Below are 17,677 nucleotides of genomic sequence, written 5' to 3'. Positions count from 1 at the left end.
GGAGGAAAAAACTTGCTTCTCAAAGACAAACAAGCTGACGCCTCTAGTCAGGTGTGCTTAAAAGTTGATTGGCAATCACCAGTCAAAGTGGCCATTCTTTGGCAACGAAGGGGGGGCAGGAACAGATTGATCTGCATTTTAGCAAACAGCAACATGGAACCTCTTTCACCATGAGATTCCATGTCTTCCTCCTCACGTTGGGAAGGAACTTTAGGAATAACCCTCATGAAAATGCATTTCAAAGGGTGACTGACTATAAAAGTGAAGGACAAAAAGAACCCATGGATTCTCTCTCTCTCTCCATGTTGTACTCTCTCGTTCACCTAAGACGACAAAGGAACTAGACATTAGACGTTGAGGGTTGGGGAATCCCACCTTGAGATTTTGGTCAGCAGTGTTGCTGGGAGCATGTGATAAGGATTTTACCTTGAACCAAGTCTAGTTTAAGTTTTAGCTATAAGAAAATGTTTTATCTTTATTTCTTTTGTAATCATTTCTGACTTTAATGCCTTATACTTGTATTCAGTTAATCTAGCTCTTTGTAGTTAAACTTGTTTTATTTTTTTAATACAAACGATTCTAGTGTTCTGTTTAAACTGAGCTGTTAACTCCATTTAAAGTAGCAGGCTGTTGGCTACTGACCCTTACAGGGGCAATGGACCTATAATATCTAAACTCTCCAGGAGAGGACTGGACAATGCAGAACTCCTATTTAAGATAAAATTCAGGATTGGGAACATGTTGGAGTCACCCTGCAAGTGGTAACCAAGGCTGCTGGAAGCCAGAGCACGGCTAGTGTGTTGCTGACATGCTGCTGGGGTCAAGAGTTCCTGGAACAGGATGCAGCTATACACAGACACTCAGGGTTTAAAGAAGGTTACTCATCTTGTGCAGTAACTGGGGTTCTTCAAGATGGTTGTCCCTGTGGGTGCTCCACTTTAGGTGTTTTGGCATCCTGCCCTTGAAATTGGAGATTTGTAATAGCAGTGCCCTCGCTGACCACTCCAAATGGCTACTTAGCACATGCAGCCAACCATCCCTCCGTTCCTTTTCTACCCCAGAGAATCAGCGTGAAGCTCCGAAGTAGAGGGGAGGAGGGAGGGTAGTGGAGCACCCACAGGGACAACCATCTCGAAGAACCTCAGTTACTGCACAAGGTGAGTAACCTTTTCTTCTTCGAGGAGTGTCCCTGTGGGTGCTCTACTTTAGGGGACTATGGAGCAGTACCCCTCGATGGAAGGAGGGGCTTCGGAGTATCTTTGACAGTGGATAGCAGAGAGTCCGAACTGAGCGTTAGCAGAGGAATGTTGTTCGAGGGCATAGTGTTTGGTAAACATGTGAGCTGAGGCCCAGGTAGCTGCCCTGCAAATGTCTACGATACATACATTATTGAAAAATGCTACTGGTAAGCATAGCGCTCTGGTGGAGTGCATATGAACCCCAGCTGGAGCCAGGATGTGGCTCTGATGATAGCACGGATAGATACAACCAGAAATTCAAATAGAGAGTCTTTGTTTTAGAGATGGCCTCACCCTTCAATTGCTCAGTGACTGATAGAAAGGGACATGATAATTTTCTAAATGTCTTTGTTCTTTCTAGATAGAAGGCCAGAGCTCTATGGATGTCGAGAGTGGGAAGGGATGCTTCCCTAAAGTTGGCATGGGGTTTTGGAAAAAATACAACGGGTAAGTAAATGGGTTGGTTTAAATTAAATGAGGCTACTTTAGGGTGGGCTCTTAGGATAATTTTGTCTTTATGGAATGTGGTAAGGGCAGGTGTGTCATTAGTACCCCTAGCTCCCCTACTCTTCTTGCTGAAGTGATCTCGATAAGGAAACCTTAGACAGATGTAGCAAAGAGCAAGTTGCAAGAGGTTCAAATGGTTTTCCCCATGAGGATGCGTGCAGGGGAACATAAATACCCAAGGTCTTCAAGGTTGTTTGCGAGTCCTTTAAGGCAGTGGTCTCCAAACTTTTTTGATCACGCACCCCCAGGGCCAGCTCTAAACGGAAGCCAAAAAAGAGCTGCCACCGGCGTGCCACTGAAGAATCAGGTCCAGGAGCGCTGCTGCCGCCGTGCTGGCGGTGCTCCTCCTGCCGCGCACCCCCAGGGACGGTCTTGTGCGCACCCCACTTTGGAGACCACTGCTTTAAGGTATGAAGAGCTACATCTGTGCTCTCGGCAAATAGTTTTTGGCCCTCAAAGGGCAGGTCCTCAACTGTGGCTTGTACTTCCCTAGGGAATTCAGTCATGAATGAAGTCATGAGGCTCAACGACTTGGCCATGGATTGGGCTGCCGTGTCAGCAGAGTCGAGGGCAGCCTGCAGGGCTGTTTTGGCGATTAGGGAGCCCTCTGCAATGTTGTCTTTGTATTGTTCCTTTGCTTCCTCTAACAATTGATCAATCAAGGATTTCAATTTGTTGAACAAGTTGTAGGTGTACTTTGCTAAGAGAGCTGAATAATCTGCTATATGAAATTGCAACGAGGCGGAGTAAAATTTGCTTCCAAAGAGGTCAAGCCTTTTCCAGTCCTTGTTATAAGGTGTAGTTTTTGACTGGGGTTGTTTTCCCCTTTGATGCACCAGTTCTACGACCAGTGAATTAGAAGCCGGATGAGTGAATAGGAACTCAGCTCCTGTTGCTGGTATAGAATTTTTTGTCCAAGCGTTTACTGTCCCACCATCCTGTGGCAGGTGTCTGCCATATTATCTTTGAAGGGTCTGTTATGGCTGAGTTAATGGGCAGAGCTATCTTTGACAGGAATGCCTGCAAGAGGTCAGTAAGTTTGAGCTGGGTCTCTGGCAGCTCTGCTAAAGAGATGTCCAGGAATTCTGCAACTCTTTTGAATAAGTCCTGGAAGGACTTGAAGTCCACTCCTGTGGTGGGAGGTGGTGGCATAATTGTTTCATCTGGGGATGAAGACGAAATATGGGTGGGTGGCAGTGTATCACCTTCAGGAGCCTCTTCTGGCTCCTCTCCCTCTTCCTCCTGGGCCTCTGATGGTGGTGGGTTCGTGGGTGAAGGGGACGGGGTGGCCCTTGTCGCCGGTGGGTGGGTGGGGGGTGTTAAGGTTCTGGGCTCTGTATATTGCCTGTGGGTCCCCGTATGGTCAATTGGGAGGCATGACAATGGGTGGTGGCATCCATGGTTGTGCCTGCCAGCTTTGCTACAGAGGCTGTTGTTGGTGAGAGGGTCCCGGTTTCAGGGAGGAATGATGAGGGGTGTAAAGGCTTGAGTCATCCTCATCACTGGATAGTGGGGGTGCAGATCTAACAGGAGTGCCTACCTGGCTCGGTCCTGGGAGTGCCCTCGGTGCCAAACAGAGGGGTTCCCGGCACGGAAAAGATTGCCAGGGCCGCCTGTGTGGTGAAGGGTTGCATCCTGGGAAGCTCGGTGCCATGGATGGCACCGTAGTATGCACTGACGGTGCCAAGGTCTTATTAAGCTGTGTATATGCAGCAGGTGGCACCATTACACTAGCCGGTGCAGAGCAGTTATTCGGCACTGTTGGTGCCGAGCTAAGGAGCTTAGCTTTAGCTCATGCAGCTGAGTGAGAGCCTGGCTGCATTGGTGCCTTGGCACGTCTCGGTACTGGACATTCCCAGTGCCTCTTGGTCCAAGGTTCTCAGTGCCATCGGTTACAGAGCAGATTTTTTCCCAGGAGACTGCTCCTTTTTAGGGCGATCTCTCTGTGGCAATGACTGCAACCGACATTTGGTCGCTTTCCTAGTGCAGGGTCCTTAGCTACAGTTTGGGTGGAGCCATTGTCTGAGGCTGTTGCTGGAGACCGTTGGCCAGGAGGAGTCCTGGACTCTGGGTCAGAGGCTGGCCTGAGAGATTTCTCCATCATTAATAATTTTAGTTGGAGTTCCCTGGCTTTCAGTATCCTGGCAGATAATTTCTTGCTGTGTGGACACTTCTGTGGTACGTGGGTTTTCCCCGAGACAGCAGATGCACTGAGTGGGACCATCAGATACAGGAACTGATAGCCTACAGGTCAGGCAGTGTTTAAAGCTGGGGAAGCCAGGCATGCCTGAGGATATTCAGGGCTATAGAAAAACAGCCATAGGTCAGTCACCGTTGGCCGAGACCTGCCGGTGGCAGGAGGAAGCAAACAAAGTATTTTTTTTAAGTGGGTAAATAAGGATGGGGAATGGAGGAAAACCAACAAAAGGAATAAAGAAAAGTGGGAATGTAAACAATTCACTAAATAGACGGGGCGCTGCTGTTGCTCCAACTCAAACCAAAGGCAACAGAGAAGGAACTGAGGGACGGTTGGCTGCGCATGCTAGGTAGCTGCTCGAAGTGGTATAAGATGGCTGCCACACATGCACGGCCAACCGGGGCACTGCTACTACAAATCTCCAATTACATGCGCAGGGTGCCAAGACACCCAAAGTGGAACACCCACAGGGACACTCCTCAAAGAAGAAGGTAAAGATTTTAGTCTTTTTCAACAGAATTCAACTGCACAGTGATGGTCTCATAATGGAGACTTAGAAAAATAGCTAACACCAAACAGTCAGCCACAACAGACTTCCTGTAGGGAAGAAAACTAAATGTATCAGTTTTGCCCAATAACCACCTCTCTGGCTGAGGGGGTGGATCATACAAGTAATTGAGAAAATATGCCAGTCTGATCAGCTAAATATGTAATGTACACTGGCAAACATTACAGAGAATCCCCTCGTATGCTGTATTAAAGGATTCTGGATAAAATTAATCCATCCTATGCTATTCATTTGCATTCATTTGAAACTATGCACTACAGCAGCATCTCCTTTTTACTTCAAGTATCCTGACAAATTATGATGCAAACTTTTTTTGCTTAGATATCCAGTCCCCCCCCCCCTTTTTTTTTTGCAACTACTACACACTGACTAATGCATAGTTTATTAATAACTAGTTTAAAGTCAGAGAGGAAACAGTTGAATGTGTTAGACTCAGTTTATTGTATTAAATGAGACATCTGGTTGTCTGAAATATCCATTTATCTATCTAGGATTCAATTTATTACTGGGGAAAAAATGCTTTGTCATCATTTTTTATAAATGTATCCTTTTACATATGAACACACACACACTATCAAGGAAACCATCAATTTTGCATTTGCATTTTTTACTTCCTGCCCTCTTAGATATCAGCCATCATCAGTATGATAGTGAAATGACTGTTTGATTTTTTGCCTTTGTTTTTTAAAGGAAGAGTTAGAGGCTTGTCTTTAAATTTTCATATTTCCTACACAAGCCACTTTTTAAAATTAAACACAAGGTTCTCCAGTAACAGTAGCCAGAGGCCACAACTCTATCAAGAGGAGTTATGTAGAAATTAAATGTGTTAGGTCTTTATTCTCCAAAACAGAAACCTTCATAAGCAATGGTTAAAGAAGCCTGAAATGTTGTTTGAGGCCTACAGATTGGATATTTGACTATCCAAGCTACTTAACTGGTGATAAATACAAAACACCCGCTTCTCCCAACACTCAGAGCTTTCGTATCATAGTGGCCTTCCATCTGCCTGAAGGAGGAGATATTTCTCTAGGGTCCATAACTCTTTATCTCTCTTTTGTTAGTCAAGAAGAGGACCGTGGGTGTTAAAAGTATTTTTTTCTTCCCTTCAGTGAGATCAGCACTGCGACACAGAGGCCCACTGGTGCCAATGGGCAAGGGTTCACCCTTCTTTAAAAGCAACTCCTGCCTCAGACCTGATACACCATCACACTGAATACACCACTTCCATGGTATTTATCCATCAAGGGTAGCACATAATGTCTCTACTGAAAACTTGTAACTTATCACTAATGATAATCGTGGGGTGTGTATGGTAATATTTAAGGAACAATGTAACTACTTTAAAAACTATGCCTTATGGTCTTGAAGTACAAGTCAGTCACTAGTGAATCATATGTCTGGGTGACAGCCCCGTCATGTAGGAGGGCATTGTCACCACTCTGACTAGCTAATTAGGTAATGCCTGACAGGAGGAAGACTAGGATGCAGAGGTACTCAAGAAGCTATAGTGGAACTAGAAAATGTTTCTAGCAACTTCAAGAATGCTCATATTTCCCCTTACAGCTCCAGTCAAGCCATAACTACTCCTGAGGTGAGAAAGTTAAACGTGTACGTAGGATTTCAACAAAGTTTATAAATAATGAAGCACCACTTGCTATTGCCAGTATTGTTACTTATTAGCAGCAGAGGTCAGAAAAAAAAGTATTTATTTTACCTTGAAGTATAATGAGCCAATTATTCCAGAAGATATTTAATGAAGTGCATATAACCATACTGCAATTGACCTTTCAGTAGCCGAGTCAAATGGCTGTTTTTAAAACAAAAAAAGGTTGACAAACACTGTTTAAAATACAAGCACACAAACAAACCTTTCAATCAAAATATTGTCTTAGATTACTGCAATAATGTGAGCTCCATCAGCAACTTACTGGCAATCAAAGTACCTGCAATTGTATAACATGCTCTGCTCTATTTTAAAATAGAACAGATTGACCATTTCACTGGAAGTCAAACAAAACAGTTTGCAACACATTACACTGACGTTCTTAGATGGGAGATTTTTAACTGAACCATATACTGTGCGTACCCTCAGATATCCAAGTCACATAGCATGTAATACCAGTATTAAACTTGCAAAATGAATCTTAACTGATAAATATACTCCTGTGGCTTGTCTACACTAAGGGGTTACAGCAGCACAGTTATGGCTATAGTATAGATACTATGGGGAAGTTATACAGCAACAAAATGGGTTATTCTATTGCTGTAGTATCTCCCCTCCCCAAGTGATGGTAAATAGGTCAACAGAAGAATGTTTTCGTCAACCTAGCTGTGTCTTTGTCAGGGATTTAAGTCAGTGCAACTACAGTGCTCAGGGATATGGGGTTTTCATATCCCTGAGCATGGTAGCTATGTTGATCTAAGTTTTAAGTGTAGACCAGGCCTTAGATGAAATGCTTTTATAACAACTAGACTGAGTTTTAGCAATGCAATATTTAAATTAAACTTTTGTGGAGTCAATTGTGAGATGAGTTTACAGAATCCTATATATTTGTATATGGATTCAATTTAGTTTTCTTAAATGAAAGGCATCTGGCAATTAGATGCCCAAAACACCACCTTTTTACTGAATTATACTAACTAAATGGTAATTATTCATAAAAATGCATCAGGATTTATCCTCCCAGTCCTTTGTTTTAAAGCTAAACTATGTCAAACTAATACAGATCTTCCATGTCCAAAACCAACTTAAAATATGGCTCAGAAAGTTTCTTTTAAGAGACTAATAGAATTTTCTGACTTTTGCACAACTCCGTGAAAAGATTTAGGTGTAACCATATGTTATGTTGCTTTCCTTGAGATCATTAGATTGTTCTAAGGGGTTTGTTTCTTTCTTTCTTTCTTTTTTTTTTTTTTTTAAAGCCCACCTTAAGTTTTCACATTGTTCAGAGTCATTCTGTAGGAGATGAGGTTGTAGATATAGGCCGGGGAATGGGGTTGTACAAAGAAGTTTAAACTAAATGCAGTATGATAAGGGCAGCCAGAGAAGGAATTTAATGAGTTGGATCAATGGGTGAGGGAGAGAATTTTGGTGGTAGTGTTTTGTATGGACCAGAGGGGACAATGTCAATAATAATGTTGCAACAGTTCTTTAAATTTAATTGCACTTTAAAAGAGGAAGTGAGGTTACTAACTAAAGTGTAGTATATATCCTCTAATATTGGGATGTGTGGGAAGTTGTTATTAACTAGCTGTTTAATGGAAAAATATAGGTTGCTAAACCCCTTAAACAGCATGACAATACCCTAACAATATAAGAGAACTTCCTTCAATAGCACATGAAGTTCTGAGGTAACTACACAGCCACTCCACCCCTTTCTGCCCCCTCTTCCCCCATTCATGAGATTAAGTGGGAAACTAGAATAGTTACTGGAAAAAGGGAAGAATTTTGAGGAAAAACCTGAAGTATTGAGAGAGCAAGGTCTGGAAGGGTTTGAAGCCTTACTGTAGTATTTATGTTTATTTAGGCCAAAAGCATAAAGAGCCTGCTTGTTCAGGACAAAAGAAAAAAAAATCCTAGGAGGCTTTTATTGCAGATCTTGTACTGGTATAACCAAATGCTTTTGCTAGAGGACTAGATAATTCAGTGGCTGAGTAGCTACTTAAGGCACCAGACCCTCTTTAATAGGATACAAAAGGAGTTAGATTAACCCTTTTTAATAAACCTTTTATGTAACATGGCACTATGTGATAAAGCAGCTTTAGAATTATATAGCATTGAGGAGAGTGATAGGTAGCAGACACTGTTGGGCATGTTTGTTCTGAGAGTTCTTTCTCTCGGGAAGAAGAGGATTTATTATATAAAAAGTGTTAATTATCCTCAGATTTCCTTTAAAAAGCTCTACTCATAAGAGGTACTCCTTTAAAGCCTAGTTAGAGATGAAGGTTAGAGAGCTGGCTCTATCTGGGGGGAGACTGCAAAACCCTCGGTGAGGACTTGTGATCTTGTTATAATTTTATTTGCAAACTTGGAATCTGGGAAGGCTTTTGATTGTTTGCACAGGAAGGACTAGGTGCTGAAAAATTATTTCATTAGTGCAATGTTTGTATCCAGATTAAGAAGTGAACACAAATCACAGGTGGGTTTTGTTTTGTTTTTAAAATAGTCCCATATTTGTTTGTGACCCCTTTGTAGGTGTACTTATCTTTTGGGTAGGCTCAGGGTTCGTTTGTGCTGCTAGGTGCATTCACCACCAAAAAAATTCCAATTCTTAACTATTTGGACTAAAACTTTCAGCTTCTTCACAATGTTCCAGTAAGTCCCACTTCATAAAAGGAAACTAAGCTGGTCAGCCACACTGCAGTAAAATTACTAAAAGCATGTCAAGCAACAGGAGAGAGTCTATGCAGAACTACTGTTATGGCCCAGATGAAGAAGCTCTGAAGTATTAGAGTCTGATATTTAAACAGTTATACAGTTTATCTTCTGTGACTTGGACATAAGCCTAACGTACTAAGAGTGTGTGGATGTTGTCCTTATACACCAAATTGCGGTACCAGGTGCAGTTGTGCTGGCAGGCTGTTCCTCCACTCTTTTTTGAGTAGGTCTGCTACAAACACAAACTTGAACAAGCTTAGTTCTGTCTTCCAGCTGTTCCTCTTCCCCATGTAAACAGGTTTGTACAATACATGCATTACTGGCAGAGCTATTTAAAAGCTAAACTTCCCCCCCACCCCGCTCTTAAAAATGCAAAAGCTATTTACATGCTTGTGAAATAAACACATCTAACCCATTTACAATGGAAATTAAAGAGCTCTTTCTGGATTAAAACAAAAACATACATATATACAGATTCCAGGTGCTGGAATTAGAAGCATATACAATTTACCATCTGATAAATACATTCAGGTTAATAGTAACAGGACAAAAAGACATTGTTAGTACTATTTTACTTTGTGTTACATGTAATCTAACTTTGGAGAGATTGAATAAAAAAAGGTATTTTCCTTCTCTGTAGCTGTTGTGACAAAGCTCTGTCCTTGCCTCTGTGGGTCCCACGTTTCCTGGTGGATTTCGCTAGCCTCAGAGGCTCACCGTGACCCTGCACATAACCCTTCTCTCTCTAGAGAGAAGGGTCACTGTCTACTGAGCCATTTTCATTATAAACCAGCAAGGGAGGTGAGGAGAAGTTATCCTTCCTTGCACAGTCTCTGTTGTCTCCCAGTCTCAGTGATTAATTAGGGGGCAAAGGTAAGGGCCCACCCTCTACTCCGGGTTCCAGCTTAGGGACCCTAATAGTATCAGCTATGGTAGCTGACCTTTTAGAAACATGACATGTACAATTCCCTGGGCTACTTCCCCCACAGCAGCCCTCACTTCCTCAGACTCCACTTCACCCTTACCTCAGGGCCTCCTTCCTTGTGCCTGATATGGTGTGTACTACTCAGCCTCTCCAACAGCACAACTTCCTCCCACAGCTCCTGACATGCACACCCACCTGACTGGCTGGGAGGCTTTTAACTAGTTTCAGCCAGCCCCTGATTGGCTTCAGGTGTCCCAATCAACCTAGCCTTCTCCCTGCCTTCTGGAAAGTTCTTAATTGGCCCCAGGTGTCTTAATTGACCTGGAGCAGCTGCCATTTCACTTATCCTGGTACCAGGGATTTGTTTAGCCTGAAGCTAATATATCTATCTCCCACTACTTTTCTATAGCCATCTGGCCTTGCCCCGTCACACTGTGCAAGTTAATACAACATGGCCCTTATTCATATGCATATTTTCTATATGGATTACCATATAGAATAACCAAATTAACAAAATGCAAGTGCTTTTAAAAAAATACATCAAGAAGAGCAATTCCTAATAAGTTTTGGCTGTTGCATCAGTTTAATCAAGAGAGAACTCACTATTAGTTGACTATACCTTAGCCCTCAACGCTGCTTCAGAAAGAACTGTAAGTTTATCTACGGATCACCCTGTCTTAAAGGCAATGCCTCATTTGCACAATACATGGTATGTTGATATTAGACACAATGCAGTAGTACATAAAGCTTAAATACAAATATTTCCTTGACTTTAAGGTGCACCATCCCATTAAAGACATGACTGTATAAAAAGTGCAATGCACTTTCAACTCTCCTTGACTTCAATGGGAGTTAAGGAGCTCAGCTCTATGGATTAGATTCCACAGTAAAGAAAATTTCAAATGGTACTACATTAATACGCACAAGGGAGCTCTGTGTGTGCGCGCCAAAAGGGTCCACACAGGCTAGTCACTATGCAACACCCTAGTGTGTCCTAGAACTTACACCTCTCTAGTGCAGACTAATGCACAGCGCAGACAGGTCCTCACACTGTACTGGATTAATGTATCCTGGAAGAAGTGTGAAATAAAATGCCATCTTCCTGTGGGATCTACTTGATATTATAGTGGGTTCTCTGTGACTCTTATTATCCTTTCTGAAAAGAATTTTATAGCAAGAATACTTGAAATGAATAGGTTGTTATCCCTTCAAAAATGAACAGCAAAATAACCACTATCACTTAACATAAATGAAAACGGTAATACCGCCAATGTGGCGGTGACAAATTCAGAGTTAAATGACCTTCTATTCATAAGACTTGTACTCAGTCCAAAGTCTTGGGAAGAAAAGTCTGCTGAATACATTGTTACAGTATCTAATATTTTTAATTAATAGTGACATAAATGCATACTTTATAGTCCACATGCCTAGTTATAAAAGACAACACTTTGTTGTGCTTCAAATTTCTTTGGAACATTAGTTAGGCCATCATATTTTTTTAGGGAAGGACTCAAAACTACGTGTAATACTGAAAATAGCAACTGTAAAACTCCCCTTACACATTTTACATACAGGTCTTATTATAATCAAACTGTTTATATAATGGTAGGACCCAGAGGCCTCAATCACGATGGCGATCCATTGGACAAGAGACTGTACAAATACATATGGAGATAATTCCTGTCCTGATAAGCTTGTATAATATTTAAAATTTTACTCATCGGGATGGCTTCAGACTACATAGACACAGCAGATCCATTTATTCTAGGTACTTATATGGTCCCCATTACAATATTATGTGAGCACCGTACAATCTTTAATGTATTCATCCTCAACACCCACGTGAAGTTGGGAAGTATTATTATTGCCATTTTACAGATGGGGAACTAAGGCACAAAGAGACTAAGTCACTTCAGTCACACAATAAGGCTCTGACAAAGCAGTGAATTGATCCCAGGTCTCCCAAGTCCCACTGATGCCTGAACCATCCTCCCTTTTTAGAGATCTATGCATAATCTTATTCCATCAGCTCTTTTCAGTTTAGGTGTATAAAAGCCATATGCAAAAGTTCTCTCACAGGCACTGAGGATAACCAATTCTGAGAGGAGACTAACTCCCAGCACAAGTACATATAAGGGTATGTCTACACTATAGCAGGGAGTGTCACCTACAGCCTAGGGGGACCGACTCACACTAGTTCTAGCTGAGCTAGTGCGCTAAAAATAGCAGTGTGGATGGTGGGGCACTGATAAAGGCTAGGGTTAGCCACCAGAGCTCAGACCCACAAGGTCAGGTGGGTTTGAGCGCCGCAATAGCCATACTGCTATTTTTAGCACACTAGCTCACGCTGAGATAGTGTAAGTGTGTACCCAGGGTGGGAGGCATACTCCAAGCTGCAGTGTAGGAATACCCTAAGAGGTTCTATGTTATCTACAGTTTACTTAGCTCTGTAGAGGTACACAATGACATACAGAAAGCAAATTAAGCAAATGAATAAGATTCCCTGCCCAGATGACCATACAGTTCAAAACTATGAAGTGACAGAATACAAACAAAACAAAGATCAGTCTGAGTGGAGAGGGGCTTGTAAGCTTAATATAACAAGAACAGCATGCTGAGTTATATGAGCAGAAGAAAGGCTAATTGGGTTACCCCATTTTAAGGGCAGGTCTTCATTGCAGAGTTTACACAAGTATCTATGCTCAAATTATTCCTCTCAGGTTAGCGTAGCTCAAGGGAGTTTTCAGTGTGTCCACCAACGTTCACTGCATCCACAGTAGTGTTGCACTCCTCAGGGTACATCCCAAAGTTCTTAGTGTTGCAGTAAGCTGAGCCATTCTATGATTCTTTTCCAATAAATGGTGGGAGAATTTGTCCGTCCTTTTTGGGTACACGGGGGAACTGTGGGAAGGCACTGGAGGACTAGTAGCACTCAAGCCCTGCTAGCCTGCAACCTTGCTACGAAGTAGTCGTATTAGCAGCTGCTGAGCTGTACTCGCTCAAATTTACATTTCCCTCCCCTCCTCCCCTTAGGTCAGCCAACTTGAGTTAGAAGCACCACCACACTTGAATTAAGGGGGTTTGTGTGTGGATGGGACTCCAGTTAGATGCAACAGTTCAGTTATAATTCAAGTTAACTTTGCAGTGAAGACAAACCCTAAAGCAGCTACTTCTGGCCATTCTACGAAACAGGGTGACTGATAAGTATGGCTGACGAAAATGTGTGTGCCACCTATTACCAGAGGTTAGATGGTGTAATGGCAGCCAACTACGTGAATTAACCAAAATAAAAAAACACTATAGTGTGACTGTACATCCTGCATCCTTCTGGAAAAAAACTCCCCCACTCAAACTTCTTTTCCTCCAAGCTATCCTAAAAAAAAAAAAAAGTCCTCAAGATAAATGACTGTATGAACAACCAAACATGCAATGGAAACTTGTTCATGTATTTATTCCAGCTCTACTATACCCTCAGTAATTAACTTTTTTTAAAAAAACATTTATATCTTGCATAGTCATCCGAGACAAAGATAAGTTACTTTCTCTAAACTGCCAAATACCATTAAAATTAACCAGCAAAATATACTCATTTTGCATAATATTCAATTATTTGGCTCGAGCTCATATCCCTGTTTAATATTTTATTCAAATGTTAACTCAATTTTAAAATAGCATGATAGGGTATGTTTAACCTACCAGAAATACATTCAGAAGCTTGTGAATATTTGAATTTAATAATGCCTTCTAGAGGTGAAACTTCTAGTTTTAGGCGAGGTGAAGTACTCTTACAAGAAGAATGAGGGTTATCCCAAGAACAGATCCAGATCCTTAGCCGGTGTAAATCATTATAGCTCCCAATAAATACAGTCCAATAATGAAGTATTCTACCATCTGTCAACACATTATGTATGTAGGTAGTTAGTTATACATGGATACTTGCCTGAAAGGTACTTGAACAATGGATGCATTAAGAAACCCTTAGCAAGATCAGGTCTCATTCATTTTTTGTATTATTTTCTGATGGGTAATTTAGGCCCAAACTATCCATCAGTGTAGAGAAGCTGTTAATTTAAATATGCAAAAATGTTTTTTTAGAACTACTGTAATACTAAAACAACTTCAAAATTCAAATGAAACAAGCTTTTTCTAAATGTAAGCCTTCTCCTAAATTATTTTCAACCCAATTGCAGCTTTATTTTACTTCATGAAAGACAGAAAGTCAAACTCATTAGTCTAAATCGGTTGTTTGAGATGGGTGGCAGAGTTGGCTACTACTGATTTTCATTATAAGTCTCATGATAGTTGGTAGGGTTTGTTTGTTTTTGATCCCAAGAGAATCTGAGCTTTTGATTTTTTTAAAAAGTAAGATTCTAGGCATTATGGTTGTGGAGAAAAGCTTGACAACATGAACCTTAAAAAGTCCCCAAATCAGAAGGCAAATTTAAAAGAACCTAGAGTGTATTATTTTTAATAATTTCATTATTTTTATGACAGTCTCATGATCATTGTGGCCTGACTCATGATTTCTGAGTACTTGGGATTGGCAATGATGGAAATGTAAGAAACAATATTATCGGTCAAAAGTAAACTGGATTAATATCTAGGTTTTAATAACCTAAGATGGTAGCAACAATGTAGGGGAGGACTGTAACCTGACAACGGTCTTTAAAAATCTTAAGTGATTGTGGCAGCCAATTCACTTGATTTGTAGTAAAAAGAAAAGGAGTACTTGTGGCACCTTAGAGACTAACCAATTTATTTGAGTTAGTCTCTAAGGTGCCACAAGTACTCCTTTTCTTTTTGCAAATACAGATTAACATGGCTGCTACTCTGAAACTTGATTTATAGTGTTTCTCAGCTTGGGCTAAATCTTTTCATGCTATTAAGCTTTACTTAAAGGTCCTTGTCTGAAGACTTAAAGAGTAAGATGACAACCGAAAAAAGATAACTAATGCATCATGGTTCAGAAAATGATCTACAATATTTTCCTCAAAGCAACAACTGGTAAAAAGAATTACAACAGAACTTGGACTTCCTACATTATCCAGAAAAATTAATCCCCAGTGCCCCCCAAACTGGCTTATTTAAGTGTCATTACCTCCTATGCAGTAAATACACGTGTATGCTTATCAGCTTGAAAAACAACCCCCAAAAACCACACAGCAAAGATTTTACAATTCTATAAAATTCAGTTTGTATTTCAAAGAGGAAAACGCCACTTTCTTGCTCTGCATTTAGCATATGCTCTTGCCATGACGTGAAACAGAAAATATGCAACCTTGGATGGTGCTAAGCAATGAATCACATTTTCCTGCTTTTTTGTGTGTCTGCGTGTGCGAGCACTACATCAGCATCAGGCCACTTCCTGAGCCCAGCCTTCTCTGCAACCAGGAAAGGGGCGTGTGCGGGAGAAGATATCACCGCTGAGGTCATAAAGAGCCATCTGCTTTGCATCCAGCCCCTGGGAAGGCCGATGGGAATGAGCCGGGGGCTGGGGGGGGGAATGAGCCGGGGGCTGGGGGGGGGAATGAGCCGGGGGCTGGGGGGGGGAATGAGCCGGGGGCTGGGGGGGGGGGGGATGCTGCTGATGCAGGGCAACTTCAGCGAGCAACTGGCTCTGCAGCGAGCGGCGAGGCAGGACACAGGAGGCGAAGGAGGCGATGCTGCTGGGCAAGTGCCACACTCCAGACACCTGCTCGGCGTTCAGCACCCCTGGAGAGCACGCGTCAAGGGGGCGATAACGGTGCCGGCCACGCCACACACGCCAAACCCAGACGCAGGCCCCAGAGATTTCACCGTGTCCGGACCGCGGGTGATGCAGCCCGAGGGCACAGCGAAGCGGCCGGGGGAGAAGGGCTGGGGAGCAGGCCGAGGACTGCGGCTCCGGGCCGGCAGCGTGAGGGGGAAGGAGAAGCTGGAAAAGCGAGTTACCCGGCGCGCCACGAGGCTTTAAAGGACACATCGGCCCGGGCCCCCCGCCTGCGGCCCACGCAGCAGCATCTCCCCGCCGCCCGCTCCGGCCGGCCGGCCGGCCAGCCCGCCCTCAGGAAGGAGCTGTCCGCCGCCCGCCAGGGTCCCCGCCCCCAGGGCCGGAGGGGGAATCCCCCGCCCGCCGCGCGTCTCGCCCGAGGCCCGCCGGGGCGCAGCGACTCCCGCCGCCCCAGGCGAAGCGGGCAGCAAACTCCCCCCGCGGGAAGGGCCGTGGGCGCGGGGAGGAGCGGCGCACTCACCCGCTTGCGGCGCGGAGCCCAGGCTCAGGCTGCAGCGAGCGACCCCGGCTGCTGGCTCCTCCCGCTGCTTAAAATGGCTGAGAGCGCGGGAGGGGGGGCCGGGGGGGGACCCGCTGGCCAATCCCCCTCGCTGACGCCATCGAGAGCGGGGACAGGGCGGGTGTGCGGGGGCCGGCGGGGGATGACGGCGGAGCGGGGGTGAGTTGTGGGGAGAGCTGGGGGGAGGGAGCAGGGGATGAAGCGGGGTGAGATTGGGAAAGCAGGGGATATGGGGGGGCGCAGGGGTGAAGTGGGGGGGGAGCGGGGGATGAGGTGGGGGAGGAGGGGTGAAGTGGGGGGGGAGCGGGGGATGAGGTGGGGGAGGAGGGGTGAAGTGGGGGGGGAGCGGGGGAGGAGGTGGGGGAGGAGGGGTGAAGTGGGGGGGGAGCGGGGGATGAGGTGGGGGAGGAGGGGTGAAGTGGGGGGGAGCGGGGGAGGAGGTGGGGGAGGAGGGGTGAAGTGGGGGGGAGCGGGGGAGGAGGTGGGGGAGGAGGGGTGAAGTGGGGGGGGGAGTGGGGGATGAGGTGGGGGAGGAAGAAGATGAGGTGTTGAGGGAAAGGGGGAGGAAGGAGCAGGGATGAGGTGGGGAGGAGGGGTGAAGTGGGAGGAGCAGGGGGGAGGAAGGAGCAGGGATGAGGTGTGGTGAAGAAGGAAGAGGGGTGAGGTCCGGAAAGCAGGGGATGAGGTGGTGGGAGCAGGGGGAGGAAGAGAAGCAGGGAATGAGGAAGACGAAGTATTAATGGGGGGGATGAGAAGTGAACAGAGAGCAAGAAGGAGCAAAGGAATGCATGGGGGGGGGGTGATCAGATCAGAGATATGTGGGGAGTAACAAGAGACAGTGAATTTAAGAGACCCCATCGGAGAATGACTAAGGCAGGTCTCATTGTCATTGTTTCCTAGCCTGCCTGAGGAGTTCCCCAAAATGTGACTGTGACCCCACTCCCAATTGGGGGGACACATGACACGAGTAGCTGAACAGGCTGTTTGAAATCATACATGATTTCTTTTATAATTAAACTTCAGGCTTTCGGGGCATCATATATAATTATTTGTTAAATGCCATCTGTTACAGTTCAGAGCAACTGCACCTGTCTCCCCCTCCGTGGTCCACCAGGGGCACCCACTTTTAGGCTTCCAGCTCCCAGCCATCACCTCTCTTGGGCCAGAGACCTACATCTCCCCCATCCTGACCAGGTTTTTTCCAGGCAGCACAGCTCCCTGCCTACACTGTGATATCCCCAACAAACCAGACTGCCTAAACAGGCCAGCATCTGTGCTTTACTTTCTGTCAAAAGGCTATGAACAGCTGTAATTGACAACAGTTACAAGTTACCACAACAGCTATTTCTAAGCAAGCACATTTGTTCTTAAGGTGAAAACATTATAGAAAAAATGTATTAAAACAATAACTGAACCTACATGCATGCTAATAAGCTTACCAAAGATCACTCCTACTCCAGACGTGGGCTATGTCTACACTATGGACTTTACAGCAGCACAGCCAACGGGCAGCAGTAGCTATGTCGTGCTGTCCACACTGGCGCTTTTGTTGGTGAAACTTTTGTCGGTTAGGGGAGTGGTTTTTTTCAAAAGTT

At 44.3% G+C, this 17,677-nt stretch overlaps 1 protein-coding gene and 1 long non-coding RNA gene across 16 annotated transcripts in view; one reads left to right on the top strand and one right to left on the bottom strand.

Annotated features, from left to right (window-relative positions):
• LOC144930843 (uncharacterized) overlaps positions 1-9,430 on the top strand; it is a 31,089-nt gene extending 21,659 nt beyond the window's left edge. The window contains exons 2-3 of one of the 2 annotated variants that reach the window (XR_013636282.1): positions 1,600-1,685; positions 5,620-9,430. This is a non-coding gene — a long non-coding RNA (uncharacterized LOC144930843). Of the gene's footprint in view, positions 1-1,159; positions 1,686-2,238; positions 2,514-5,619 lie in introns of those variants that run through there. The other variant, XR_013636283.1, reaches the window with a different exon arrangement.
• The window catches only part of ACSL4 (acyl-CoA synthetase long chain family member 4), a 48,324-nt gene extending 32,177 nt beyond the window's left edge, over positions 1-16,147 (bottom strand). For 4 of the 14 annotated variants that reach the window (XM_073361220.2, XM_073361223.2, XM_073361219.2 and 1 more), the window contains exons 1-2: positions 9,025-12,077; positions 6,225-6,317 (exon numbers count right to left, since the gene is read on the bottom strand). The gene's annotated coding sequence lies outside the window, so the exon portion shown is untranslated. Of the gene's footprint in view, positions 1-6,224; positions 6,318-9,024; positions 12,085-13,753; positions 13,875-16,043 lie in introns of those variants that run through there. The other 10 variants (XM_078854252.1, XM_073361210.2, XM_073361215.2 and 7 more) reach the window with 7 other exon arrangements.
• Positions 16,148-17,677: the final 1,530 nt, after the last annotated feature.

The sequence above is a fragment of the Lepidochelys kempii genome, chromosome 9, assembly GCF_965140285.1.
Source record: "Lepidochelys kempii isolate rLepKem1 chromosome 9, rLepKem1.hap1, whole genome shotgun sequence".
Classification (NCBI taxonomy): Eukaryota; Metazoa; Chordata; order Testudines; family Cheloniidae; genus Lepidochelys; species Lepidochelys kempii.
Note: the sequence above shows the minus strand (reverse complement) of the source record. Positions and strands in the feature narration are given on the sequence as shown.